The sequence below is a fragment of the Pteropus medius genome, unplaced genomic scaffold (assembly GCF_902729225.1).
Source record: "Pteropus medius unplaced genomic scaffold, Ma_sr-lr_union100, whole genome shotgun sequence".
NCBI lineage: Eukaryota > Metazoa > Chordata > Mammalia > Chiroptera > Pteropodidae > Pteropus > Pteropus medius.
In genome coordinates this window covers 20,691,133-20,705,664 of record NW_024349800.1, presented here as the reverse complement: position 1 = coordinate 20,705,664, position 14,532 = coordinate 20,691,133, and the positions used below count along the sequence as shown (strand labels likewise).

The 14,532-nt window shown below is 32.5% G+C and overlaps 1 pseudogene; it reads right to left on the bottom strand.

Moving 5' to 3' along the window:
- Positions 1-8,240: 8,240 nt before the first annotated feature.
- On the bottom strand, positions 8,241-8,359 carry LOC120622572 (uncharacterized; annotated as a pseudogene).
- Between the last annotated feature and the right edge of the window lie 6,173 nt (positions 8,360-14,532).

The following is a 14,532-nucleotide window of genomic DNA, read 5'->3' as shown; positions in this document are numbered from 1 at the left end:
CTACATCAAACTAAAAATTTTTATATAGCAAAGGAAACCATCAATAAAACAAAAAGACAACCGACTGATTGGGAAAGATATTTGCTTATGATACATCTGATAAGAGGTTATTATCTAAAATATATAAAGAACTCGTACAACTCAATAACAAAAACCAAACAATCCAATTAATAAATGGGCAGAAGCCCTGAAAAGATATTTCTGCAAAGAAATATGTCTTTGGCCATCTGCAAAAATGCTCAAGGTCACAAATCATCAGAGAAATGCAAATTAAAAGTACAATGTGATATTACCTGACACCTGTCAAAATGGCTAGCATCGATAAGTCAAAGAACAAGTGCTGGAGGGAATGTGGAGAAAAGGGAACCCTCATACACTATTGGTGGGACTGCAAATTGGTATAGCCACTATGGAAAACAGTCTGGAGTTTTCTCAAAAGATTAAAAATGGACATACCTCTTGACCCAGCAATTGCACTTCCGGGTATTTATCCAAAGAAAACCAAAACAATAATTCATAAAGATCTATGCATCTTTATGTTCATGGCAGCATAATTTACAATACCCAAGATATGGACACAACCTAAATGCTCATCAACAGACGACTAGATAAAGAAGATATGGTTCATATATACAATGGAATATTACTCAACCATTAAAAAACATGAAATCCTACCATTCTCAATGACATGGACGGACTTAGAGGTTATTATGCTGAGTGAAAGAGGTCAGACAGAGAAAGACAAATACCACATGACTTCACTTATATGCGAAACCTAAGAGACAAAACGAACAACCTAATCAAAAACAGACTCACAAATATAAAGGACAATCTGGTGATGGGAAGAGCAGGGTGGAGGTTGGGGGACTGGGAGAAAGGAGTGAAGGGTTAAAGAAGTACAAATTATTAGTTAATAGATGGTCACGGGGATGGGGAGCACAGCATAGGGAATGCAGTCAGCATTAATGTAATGTCTAGGTGTAGAGCCAGAAGAGAGAAAGAGCAATCAGGGGGATCGTTTCATAAACTATATAAATGTCTAAGCAAGGTACTGTATACTTGAAACCAATAAAATTTTTTTTAAATTCAAATTTTTATAAAAAATTAATTTATTTATTTACTTTATGGTGACATTGGTTAACAAAATCCAATAAGTTTCAGCTGTACACTTTAACAGTAAGGCATTATATATATATATATATATATATATATATATATATATATATATATATATATATATACTGCGTGTTCACCTTACATAGTTAGATTTCTTTCTGATATGTTTTTGACCTTCCTTCCCCAGCATACTGACTAAGGCATCATCAGAATCATTGTTTCCTATGGTGATTTGATCTTCTTGTGCACTGATCTTCTTGATTCAAGAGACTGAATTTCTGACCTCCTAGTTCTAAGTCTTCTTTTAACATTTGGAGGATATATCAATTCAATGTGCACATGTTTAAGATGAAAAGAGAGTCAACATTAGTCCATTTTATGAAGTCCAGATCTATCTGCTTTCATATAAATATTATGAGAACTCTCCAGTACACAATCAACAAAAAGAGCAATTATAATATCAATGTTCTTATAATATTAATATAGTTATCAGAAAATCTGTATTTCAAGGAGAGTCCTTGTCTGTATTGGTATTCAATAGTAAAAATATGTAGATGTAGAAAAGAAAAGGTAGAAGTATAAATTGAATCCTTTCTAATACAACTCCTGATCCATTAATAGAATTTTTGTTCTTCAACCTGGAATCTACTCTTTACGGGTTTTTAAATTCTAAGAGGTAACGATTACACCAGGGTAAATTTAACTAGATCATGAAACTGCAACTTAGCTCATTTAGTAATTCAGGCTCTTCATATGATTGGATGAATAGGCATAAATAAGTAAGTAAATAAATACATATACATACACATATATGTTATATATAAATAAACCATAACAACCACTTAGAAGTAAGGCTACTCAGATTTCATGTCTCCAAAGAATAAATAACCAGGGCATAGAACCAGTTGTAGAACACATACTAAAATATACAAATTGAAGGGAAAAAAAGCATAGAGTGTATCATGGAGGAAGAATGCCTGTAACATGTTGCTGAAACAAAACAAGCGATATGTACACACGACAGAGCAAGAGGTATGCAGAGATCCTGACTTGACTCTGGACAGAACAGCTAACCAGACTTTAAATTGTTATTCTTTGGAGATGGAGTAAGTACGCATTTTTTTGAATAGAGGATAGCTGCATTATTTCTCAGAAATATATTGTTATTATTTGAAGTTTAAGTAGGATTTCAGTTATTCAAGAGTTAGTTATTGAACAGTTTGTACCTGGATATATACAATTTGGTATCTCTTGAACTATGCTAATAGCTATTCCTAGTATGAATATGGTTGATTATATCTTTCTTTTATAATTGTCTTTATTCAAGTATTATGAAACAATTTTTATTACTCTACAGTAGAGTACAAATGGTCATTCTTTCAAATGTCACCTTGTCTAAACTTCATCTACTTTGCGCTTCACATCATATTTTTATAAGTATCATTTTGTGATAGTCTGGTTATAGTCTTTTTAGTACCACAAAAAAAAAAAATCTGTATTAGTAGAAAAAAATGGAGAGGATCAAGATATCTACCTTGGGTAGGTTTATTACTTGGAAAATGGAATATTTTTTTTCTGATAAAGTTTAGAAAAAGTAAATTAAAAAGTCTCAAAAAAAGTCAGATTATCAGACATATTACAGATTTTATCTATAAAATCAGAAACAAAATTATGCTACATTTACCACATAAATTTTATGCATATACACCCATCATATATATAACATGGTATCTATATAAATTAAATCCTAAATTATAAGTAAGCATGTTTACTCCTAATATCAGCATAAAAGGATTCAGTGTACTTGGTATATCTATGTAAAACATAAGGTATACATATAAACAATGCAAATTTATTTACCACCTTTCATTTCTATATCTCATATCTTTAGAATGTCATATTAAAATTAGTCTATTCATACAGTATTTTGAAATGTTGGGACAGAGACTGCAGAATATAGTCTTCCTGTATGTCAATTTTTCTTATGTCTAGTATTCATAAATTGGGGCTTTTCTTATTATTTTTTATTATTTTATATTTTAGGTTAATCCAGATATATGTGATATTTGACTTTTTAAAGTCTTTATATAATTAAAGTTTTTGAAATTTGTTAAATAAATGATCTCTGTTTTGATTAAATAAAACATACTTTGAAATTTTTTATTTTATTTACTCTTGTTTGAAATCCCTCTAACTCACCAATGCTCATTTTTATGTTTCAAGTTCCCTATCAAGAATTTTGCCAGAAAAAAATATGAGTATAAAGGAGACAACATGTCAGCAGCATTTTTCAGTAATCACAGAATCACAGTTTCTTTTTAAAATGAACTCTTTGATTTTAATGTGAAAATCAATCATGTTAAGTTTAGAGATGCTAATATTTCACTATCCTTTCGCTTAGCTTAATAGTCTTTAATTCTGGAAATCTATTAGTTCTACTTTATTGAAAGTTCATTGGTATGTCACAGACATAGAACAGATCATCCCTGTTTGTGCCTGTGCCCATGGTGCTGACGCAGGAACTTAACTAAGAGTTCAGTGCCAGCTTTTTCATCAGCCAGCTTGCTAAGCTGCATATGTCTGAATTGTACTGCTTGGATAGTTCTGAATGTTCAAGCTGTAAACCCTTAAGGCAGGGATTATTTCCATGGGAAACTACATAATACAGTATGCTTTACTAGCACAAATTAATCAATATCAGAATGACTTAAATGGAAATCAAACTGGTTTGTGTACATCGCATATAAAGAAACAAATATGCCTCAATGTATTTTTGTCTATTCATCTTTTTGGGTCACCCTTTTACTTCAGCTTTAAATAGAAAAGTTGTTTAAAAGCACGTTTCATTGTCTGACGTCAATGACGTCAATTCTGGTAGACACGGTATTGTTAGCAATTGAGCACAAAAAGACCTTTATTTTTAGGTTGTCCAGAATTATATTATTGTGTCTAAAAAACCATATAGAAAACAAAAGATAGCAGAGTAATTATTGGTTAATTACTTTATTATTCTTATCACATTATGCGTGAGTCCAGAATTCCTGGGAGATAGCCAATTATGACACATTTTCAAGTCTAGGAAATATGACAAAATGATATTAAATGCCAATCTGAGAGAAATATGGTTCTGCCCTAATGCAATATGTGTTACACCAATGCCATTGTATTCTAGTATGAGTATATTGCAAAAGCAAGTTAAAGTATGTATTTAGTAAACTCTTCTTGAAAATGACTTTTAAAAATATTCTTATTACAGAACCTATTGCTATCTTTTTCAGTGAACTGAACTCCAGGGATAGATGACAACGGATGGGAGAATTTCATTATTTACAAGAGAGAAACCTAAAAGCCTAGTCACCACTGTGTTGGTTGTTTCATTTCATCTATGTGTTTCTATAGCCATTTCTCTCACTTAGAGCTGACACGTTGCTACTAATGAGGCACCATGCTAAGGCTTTTTTTCTCTGAACTTTTTCTTGAACTTAGGAGTTTTCCATTATTCTTTAAATAGTTAGCTTCTTTGAATGTCTGTCTTTCACTGCCTGTGTTCTAGACAGTTAGGTGAATCAGAGAGTAAAGTGACATAGGAGAATATCTCATTTCTCTAAATCATCAAGTTTTCAGGTCTCAATTGGTATTTTCAAATTTCTGGGACAATAAAAAATGTTAAATTAACAGACAGTATTGAATTCTAAGTCTTAGCAACTTAATAATGGCTATTCCTTTTAATATTGTTGAATAATGATTTTTATGGGGGAAAAAATCTCTTCTATTCACATCCATTGTCTCAGGGCATTGGAAAAGCAAACCTAAGAAATAGTTTTACAAACTAATGATATTTATGGTCCATAATTCATCTGTAACAGTGTTAGTCTATCCCATATAGCAACAGTCATTGTTGGATAACTAAACAGTAAAAGCAGTTACCCATAAAATCTGGCCTCTATGCCCTGTGAAACAAAGTCCTGAGCCAACATTAACTGATCATGTTTTTGTAAACTTATTTAGGAAATGAATGAATAGACTGTATGATCCTTACTTTATCCTTACTTGGGAGAGAAATCTCAATCTACTCAAATACCTCTTTTCTATCCTTGAAAGAATATAGTTGTCTCAATTTATGTTTTTATGTTCTTTTAAATTATAATGATATTAAATAGATCCTTTGTATGTCTTACACAGTGTTAGTGACATCTGAAGGATAATAAAATGTTTAAAAACTAAATGCATGAAATTGACACTAAGGTTTATATTTATTTCCAGAAACAACAAAAAAAGAAATGATACTAACTTGTTCTAATCATTTCAGAATATCTCAGAATTTTATTTTTATTTAAGCTACATAAAACTCATAGTATTTATATTAATGTGGGTTGATATTTTATTTCATGTAGCTAGTTTGTCATGCACACAAAATTTCTTCAAATTCACATCTGGTCCTTTCTCCACTCCTGACTTAGGACTGAGAAAAATTCTCTGAGCCTAGTGCTCCCACTCAATATTCATGCCAACACATTATGTGTTTCAGAGTCAGAGGCAGGGACTGTGCCTGCTGAGTCTTAACCACTGGATTGAACCAGCTGAAAGGATAAAATTGAGAAAGATAAACAAACAAACAAAAAAATTAGATTGAGTCAAACATGCCTAACAGATGACATTAAAAGATTAGAGATTAGTAAAATATTTTGCATTTTCTTTTTCCTCTCCAAAATCTAGTACTTTTGGCATAGGCATCAGTTTACCTCATGCTAAAAAAAAATACAACATATCTATTATTTTGTAGACATTTGAACTTAGCTATGGCCTTTATTATTTATGAAATGACACTTTACTTGAGAAATATATTAACATACATAAATAGTCATAAGAAAACTGACCACGTGATTGAAGACTTATAACATTCATAAAAATGAGGTATAAACCAGCTTATAAGACAATTTAACTATAGGGTTAAAGTAATATAATAGTAATAAAAAAATAAAAAATATAGGTTATAAGAATGATCATATTTTTATAGAGTCAAACAGGCAAATATCTTAAAAATTCCATACAATTTATGGAAGAAATGTGTAATTGTTTCAACACTGGAAAGTTTTAAATTAACTTATGATTAGAATACAAAATAAAAAGTGGGAAATGTGGAATTCAGAAGATATCTGATTAAGATCCAAAGACTGTAGCCAAACATTTAGAGATTAGAGAAAATTGGAGCAGTGAAAGTATCGGTCTAGACAGTTGCCCCTACCAGTCAAAATGAAATAAAATTTATATTTTGCCTGTGGGTAATTTCACCTACTTTGTTTGAAATTTCTGAGTGTTTATTATCTCTGTAGTCAGCCAGTGATCTGACCTATTTCCTTTAACTTTTGAATCCAATAAGAAAAGAGGAAAAATATGTGTACTCTCTCTTTAAGTTCTCTTTGCAGATGCAACTCAGCAAGTCAGTCACTTCAGCCCAAGGAAACAAGAAAAATGCCCATCTTCTGCACTGGTGCCCCAGTGAACCAAAAGGAAGATCAAAATACACACACCCTCAACCCTTGAAGGACGAGGGTCTTACTGCCCAACTGGCAGCAGCAAGCCACACCAGGAACAGGAATCAGGAACTCAGTCCACCATTTATACAGCTGTCTGTCATGGGGCTGGAGAAAGAGAGATGGTAGCTGCATGTGAATTTGAAAATCCACCAAAATTTACCATTTTTTTTCTTCATCAAGTCCTTCCCTAATTTTGTAAGTATTCAATTATATTCCAGAATTCTGTAATATTTGTTCTCACAGTTCTTGACAGCTTATAGTTTTTTCATTGCCTAGACTGACTTCTAGAATTTTCTACCCTGAAATCTTCTATGAGCACTCCCATAATGTAAAGATATATTTTAATAACCTACTTAACCACTTTTATTGGTGCAAGTTGATATTCTTTATTTATTTTCTCTATCGGTAATTCAGCAAGTATTAGTGTTTATTCACAGTGTTTAATTCTATTACTTTACTAATTATATAAAGTTTTATATACTGAAAAAATATTCATATTGTTATTCTCCTTTTCACTTATCACATTTTTCTTTTTAAAATTTTTATGTATTTTTTCACCTCTAATCAGATATAATTGATATTTAACACTATGTAAGTTAAGGTGTACGATATGATGATTTCTTACACTTAATATTGAAAAGTGATTACAAAATAGGGTTAGGTAACATCTCCATCACCTCACATAATTATGATTTTTTTTTTTGCATGTGTGGTGAAACATTTAAATTTTACTCTCAGTAACTTTCAAATATATAATACAGTACTGTTAACCGTAGTCACCAGATTGTTTATCAGATTCCCAGAACTTATTCCTCTTGTAACTGGAAGTTAGTACCCTTGATCGACATCACCCAATTTCCCAAACCTCCCAGTCCCCAGAAACTGCCATTGTACTCTGTTTCTATAAGTTCAGCTTTTTTAAATTCCACATATAAGCAATATCATACGCATCTGTCTTTCTTGGTGTGACATATTCCACTTAGCATGTTTTCAAGATCCATCCATATTGTCACAAAATGGCAAGATTTTCTTCTTTTTCACAATAAAATAACATCTCACTGTTAAATATCATACGTCATCTATTTAATCAACAATCAAAGAATATTTACGTTGTATCCATATCTTTGTATTATAAATAATGAGGCAATGAATACAGTTGTGCAGATATTCCTTCAAGATTAAGATTTCCTCTAGATATATACCAGAAGTGGCATTGATTTTGTTGAATTATCCTTGTTGTTGTTTTTTTTCCCCTACAGCTTAGTTTCTTTAAAATAGCTATTGTACATTCCTTATTGAGTAAATTGCAGAGCACCATGTCTTTGAGGTCAGTTACTGTAAGATTATTCTGGTCTTTTACTGGTGTTAATATTTTCTTAATTTTTCATGTACCTTGAAATGTTGTGTTGCTCTCTTTGCATTTAAAGTAACATTATCCTTCTCCAGTTGCTACTGTCGGACTTCAGAAGAGAAATATCTTCCATTATACTTTTTATTTTTTAGGCGAGGCAACACTTGGTTGACCTAACAGATTGCAAGGACCTTGCAAGGAGCTTACAATCTCTTATTTTTTTTTTTTACATTTTATGACTACAGAACCAGGTCTTCCTAGGTGGTCTCTCAGCTAACTACAAACCAGGCCTGACCTTGCTTAGCTTCCAAGATCAGATGGGATCAGGCTTGTTCAGGGTAGCATGGCCATAGTCATCTTCCATTATTCTGTTAGCAATTCTGATGCTTTCTCAGACTTTCTATGGGTAGGACTGCTCCATACTTCTTGCTCCTTCATGGCAGAATTCTCAAGCTTATATGCCTTTTCAAGATCCTACAATTACCCAAGCTGGGTGCTGACAGCCTCCTTTTTGTTTTCCCAAGAGCAGTGTTGAATGCTCAAGTTTGTGGTCTCCCTCTGGTCCACAGATTCAGGCTGGCTTTCTGCATGCGCTCACTAGCCATTTGTCGAATCTTGCTTTTGCTACCATCATGAGTGCACACAGGGAGCTAGATATGGGGTGTAGCAGTGTGTGGTTGAGGCACTCAGAGTGCTAGGGGTTCTTGTGGGGCAGTTGGGGGCTTCCACAGGTAAGTTGTCCCAGCGGCTGATGTGCAGGCCTCCTACTGGAGTTAGTAGGATCTGCATCCCCATGACACCTCTTCCAGGCCCTGGCTGCTGTTCTCTTGGATGCTCAACAACCCTGAGTTGTGCGCTCATGACTCTGTACACTGAATGAGGTGAGAGAGAAATAGGTCCCTTTGCCAGTGTCCTTCTCAGCTGGGGAAACTGGGTACTCATTAGCATGCTCTCACTTTTCCCCACAGGAGAAATAACAGGCTCGAAAGTGCTCTGTGGGCACTAAGCTGTGTCACTTGGGGGCTAGGGGATACAAGTGAAGTCAAGTAGTTCTTCTTACCCGCTCTAATAGTCCAATGCCAGATTTTTTGCTCCAACAATATGCTGGATTACTAGATGTCCACAAAGGCTCTTGCCCGTGGGTGACTGTATAAATCAGTGTTCCCCAAGAATGCTAGACTGTATCCTTGAGAGGCTGGAGCCAGTTCATGGGCCACTTCAGGATTCACAGCCAGGACTAAGGTCTGTATACCTAATATCCAATGCATGGGTGGGCAAAACTCTTCCCAAGTTCCTTGGCACATTGTGCTGGATCTCACAGCTTCTACAAGACACTTTGTCTGTGGATGGATACTAAATTTTTATTCTTGAGGGAGGGATATAAGTGAGGGATGCCTTATTCACCCATCTTGCTCATGTCATTCCTTAATTATATTTTCCATAAAATTTTTTATCTACTTCTATTATTCATTAGAAAAAGCTAAGTAATATTGTGTATCTTAATTCTCATAAAATTTAAAATAAAATAGCCTATGTCTCTGTTTACAATGATTATAATCTTTGACTGCATTACCCATCATTTTTGTCCTTGAGAAACTCACAACTTTGTTGCAAGAACAAATGAATTGATAATTTATTTTTTAAATTTTTAGTAGTAATCATTTCAAATCAGTGTAAAATAAATTAAATTCATAAAAAATCATATAAAATTACTTCATTTATATAGGCTTTCCCAGAAATAAATAATTAAGAAATTAAATTTTACTCCCTGTAACTGTCTTTAAGAAAAAGTCATAATCTAGTGAAATGTTGAATCACATAAAATGATTAATTATCACTTTTGTCTCAAAAGCTGGAATTAGGTGATAAATGACCACACAGAAAAGTTGAATAGTTAAGTGCACAATAAAATGAAAAATGTTGCAAAAATTAATTGTGTTATGGATTAGTCATCAGCTATATTCTTTTTTATTAAACTATTTTAAAGTTAGTAGTAAATTCATTGCAAATTGCATTAAATTTAACTCTGCTTTTGAAGTCGACAGCATTAGTGCTTGAATTTCTAGTAGAAAAAAATTAAGGAATAAAATTTTTTTCTCTGTGGGAGTTCTTTAGAAATGCATTCATACAATTTTAAAAGCAAATAATATTTTTCCATTCTATTAATTTTATTTTTCTAAAGTTTTATTTCTTATTTATTAGAGTCAACAAAACAGTATAATTTACAAAAAAAGAAACACAGATGTCAATACTGTAAGCCAACTAGTACATGCTATTTTTTTCCCCCCTCATTTCATTCTCAAATTAGCTTAACCCATCCAAATAAAAAGATGTTGACACTAAAATATAATAGGGAATTCTAAGATTTTCTATTTCTGATCAATGGAATAATTAGAATTAATGGAAACTTCACATTCAGTTTGTTAGTAAAATAAGCTTGCCACATAGTCATACTCTGCTTTGTTAGATTACATATCACAACTCTGAAACCGTATGATTAATCAAAAAAATATTTTTCTTGTTTTAGTAAAGCAAAGGACAGTGATTGTCGCCAGCCCAGAGAACTAAAATATAGCTCCTGTTTATAGCAGAGGGGAAATTGCTACCATTAATTAATAGGTACAAATAAATTTAAGAAGAATATCCAGATGTTGCCTGCAATATAATTTTTCAATTTCATGTCTTCACAGGCCTAGAGGTAATTTCAGAATTGTATTTATGATGAAAGATGAATGTTGATTAAATGAAGTGCAATACTTATATACATTACCTAAAAAAAGGAAAACATGTAGAATAAATCCAAGATTAAAATAATAAATAATCTTTAGCTTAACATTGTGAGAGTTTCTATAAAGTAGAATAGAAATATAATCCCTAGTCACTAATCAAAAACAAAGCTCACAATGCAGACTGAGGAAATAGAAATGAATTAATAGTCTGAGGGTAAATAACAAGCATGGGATATTGAATAACAGACCAGGTAGTCAATAAATACATGGTTAATTAATCTTTAATTATTTGTTGGACAGCATGTTTTTTTTTTTTAAATTTGCAAATATTTTATGGAATTAGGTGGCTCAATGCATTTGCTCAAACATCCTAAGAGAGTTCATATTACCAAATAGCGCCACTACTTTCAAAGCCCCCCATTGACTTTGGTATATATACGTTGATTGAAAAAATGGAATATATTTGCATTTTCTATAAATGATTTTAATTTACTAATTTATAAAAGAGATAAAACTGAAGGTACCAGGACTTTCAATTCTGATTAAAATGTAGATGCTACAAAGCACTGTTGCTTCAATTCTAATGATAACAAAAAGCTTGACTGATTAGCTACAAAATCACTTTTTTAAAATTCCCACAAATAGATGATAATTCAAAGAAACATAAAAGTATCAAATTCTAGCAAGACACAAGCCTATCATTGAAGAAAATATTCATCTCTGATATAATGGAAATAAGAAGATAAAACCATCATTGGTAGCAATAGAGAAAACAGACAAAAGGTTAGTAAACTCTTAATGGCAATATAAGACCACAGGCCCTCAGCAAATAAATGGATTATTATACAGAAGGGGTTGGTATACAGAAGGCTGAGAGCAGAGGAGATTGGAGGAGTACTTAGCGTCTTCCTTTAATCTAGGCTGGAAATAGTGTAAAACTGTTGAAAGTTAGGACATCTCAGATATTCATTAAGTATACTGCAGCACCACTCTGAAGGTTAGGGTGGGGACAACATGGAAGAGACATCTCATGAGTGCATGTAACCTGGAGTTGGACTCAAGAGCAAGGCAATTTTCCTGGTGCTAGAAAAAGCTGGCAGCCAGGCTGAAAAGGAGAAAGAACACTCACACATATCAGGAAGCTGGGAAATTGGCTATAAAACAAAGAATTCTCTGGCTCTCTCTGTGGAGAAAGTCTTGATTCTACCCTCAAAATATTTGAAGCGAACAGTAAACTGAAAACAACTAAGATGCAACAAATCCCATAATCCCATAGTTCCTCCCACAATCTATTTGACAGAAGAGTGTGGCATTTGCTGGGGGTAAATATTATTTACTTGAACATCTTCTGTGCTTTTAAATAAAATGTCCAGTACATAGTAAAAAAATAAATAATACACATCAAAGCAAGTGATTATAAACTATGTACAAAAAGGAAATAGTAGAAGTAAGCCAAAAATGATTTAACTGTTGGAGATTTCAGACAGGGGACTGAATAAAACTATTATGTTTTAAAGTGAAATGGAAAAAGTGGATAATGCATGGGAACAAATGATAAATTTCAGTGGAAAGGTGATATATGTAGAAAAAAATGCTGGGAAATGACAGTATCAGAAATTATGTATTCTTGCAATGGGTTTAAGAACAGATTAGATTCACCTGGATAAATAATCAGTAACCTTGAAAGCATATTGATATAATTTATCCAATTAAACCAAAAAGACAAAAATGAAGATGAGGAGGTGAAGAAATAGACATTCCTCTATCTTTCATTCCTATTCTAACAGAAAACAAATAACGAGAACAAAAAAATATTAATAAATATGATATGATAGCTACTAATTGCTTATTAATTACTTAGTTTAGAAAAATATGTTCCTATTATTCTGAGGAAATAAATCATATACCCCAATATGATATATTCAAATACTTCTTTAGAATAATTTTTAAAATAATACTTTTTATCCTTATACTTTTAACCATGATTTATTTGCTTAGATGCATAAAGAATGTTATCACTTCCTGTTTTATATTCAAAGCAAATTATAATGATTGGTAATAAAGACCTAATAAAGTAACAGCAGATCCAATATATGTTATTCAAGAAACATCTAACAATGTTACTACTTATTTCCTTTGAACTGCATTATGTTTCAAAATCAGAGAAAAAGCAATGCGATGTACTATTCTGCTAAATTACTGTTAGACAAAGGGTTTTCCATGATTTATCTATTTATCTGTGAAGGTGACAGATTAGTGAAATTTATTCAAATGAAATTTTCCCACATTTGCTGCTAATGGTGTATAAAATTCCACATAGATCTCAATGCCATCTATATATTTAAATCAGTAGGAAAGGTCAGTTCTATATAAAAAGTCAAATATTGGAAGACATTTCAACGCTGTCATCATAAACAGAATCCTTAAATAGTCCCTTAAAAATGAACTATTTTATACTTGTGTGCAAATTATAATTAAATTATAAGTATGGTGCCATAAAAGTATGAAAGTTATTTTCCAACTACCCTATGTCCAGGGGAATTCCTTCTCCTTACTCTTGTAAGGAACTTAGTCAAGTCTGGAAAAATATGTTTTCTGTGATTAATTGCTTGATAGACAAAAACTCTCACAAAATGTACACCCTCTTTGAGGGATGAAATTAGCAGAATCCAAAGGAAAACATGACAAGATTTTTCCAGAGGTACAATGTGTGTGTGTGTGTGTGTGTGTGTGTGTGTGTGAGAAATACCTCCAGAAAAAAAATATATGGTATACATTAGATATATAAATATTTATGGTTTATTTATAAGCCATCCTGCAATGTTCTAAAATAGCTTTTATGCGTTTTTTCAACTCCCTTTTTTCTCTTTCATGTCATTGTTCTATATTTATATTTTTCTTGATTTTGCTTGGGTATTTTGTAAAAAAAAAATTTAAGATGTTTTGAATGTATAAAAATGACCTCATAATAAACACTACCACTAATTTAGTGACTATATGCCAGACACTATTCAATTGTCTTACATAAATTAAATATTTTAATCTAGTAAATGTGTTGCAGATTATCAATAACCCTATTTTATAAGTAAAAAAGAAATCGGAGTTCAAAGAACTTAAGCATCTTGTTAATGGTTATAGATAGCACTCAATCAGAATTTGAATCTTATGAATATGATTCTAAATCTTTTGGGGAAAATAAAAAACAAACTCTGCTTTAAATTTCTGGGAAGATGGCAGAGTAGGAAGCACCAGTAATCTGTCTCCTCACTGAGACAATAATTGCACTGGAAGAATCTGTCAGATGTTAACTGTTTTGGAACTCTGGAGTATATTGAAGGCTTGTAAATCTTAGGAGGAGGCTTAGAGAATAAATTGTGGTTAATTTCTATCAATTTTAGCTCTTAGCTCTGTAGCAGCTACCCATCTTCCACTTCCAGCCCTCAGGCAGGTAGTGTTACTAGATCAAAAGGGACCCTGTCCTCCAAATATTAGGTATCTGTGCTCTGATCACTGTTTACTGTTTCTGACTTCACAAGTCCACACAAAGAGGAGGGTGGCCATTGCTGTGGTACCTTCCTCACATGGTTGCAAGCCCCTTCCCACACCAGCTGAAGTGATTTCTGAGAGAATTAAAGGCCAATGTACTTGCCCCCCACACTTCATTGTTCTCTTTTTACCCTTTTGGGAGCCAGACCTTAAAGACTTGGATATTCAAAGGCAATTGTACATAAGGGTGAAATTAGAAGGTCATCACAGGAGCCCAGGGAAAGACTTAAAATATCAAATAAATTAATAAACC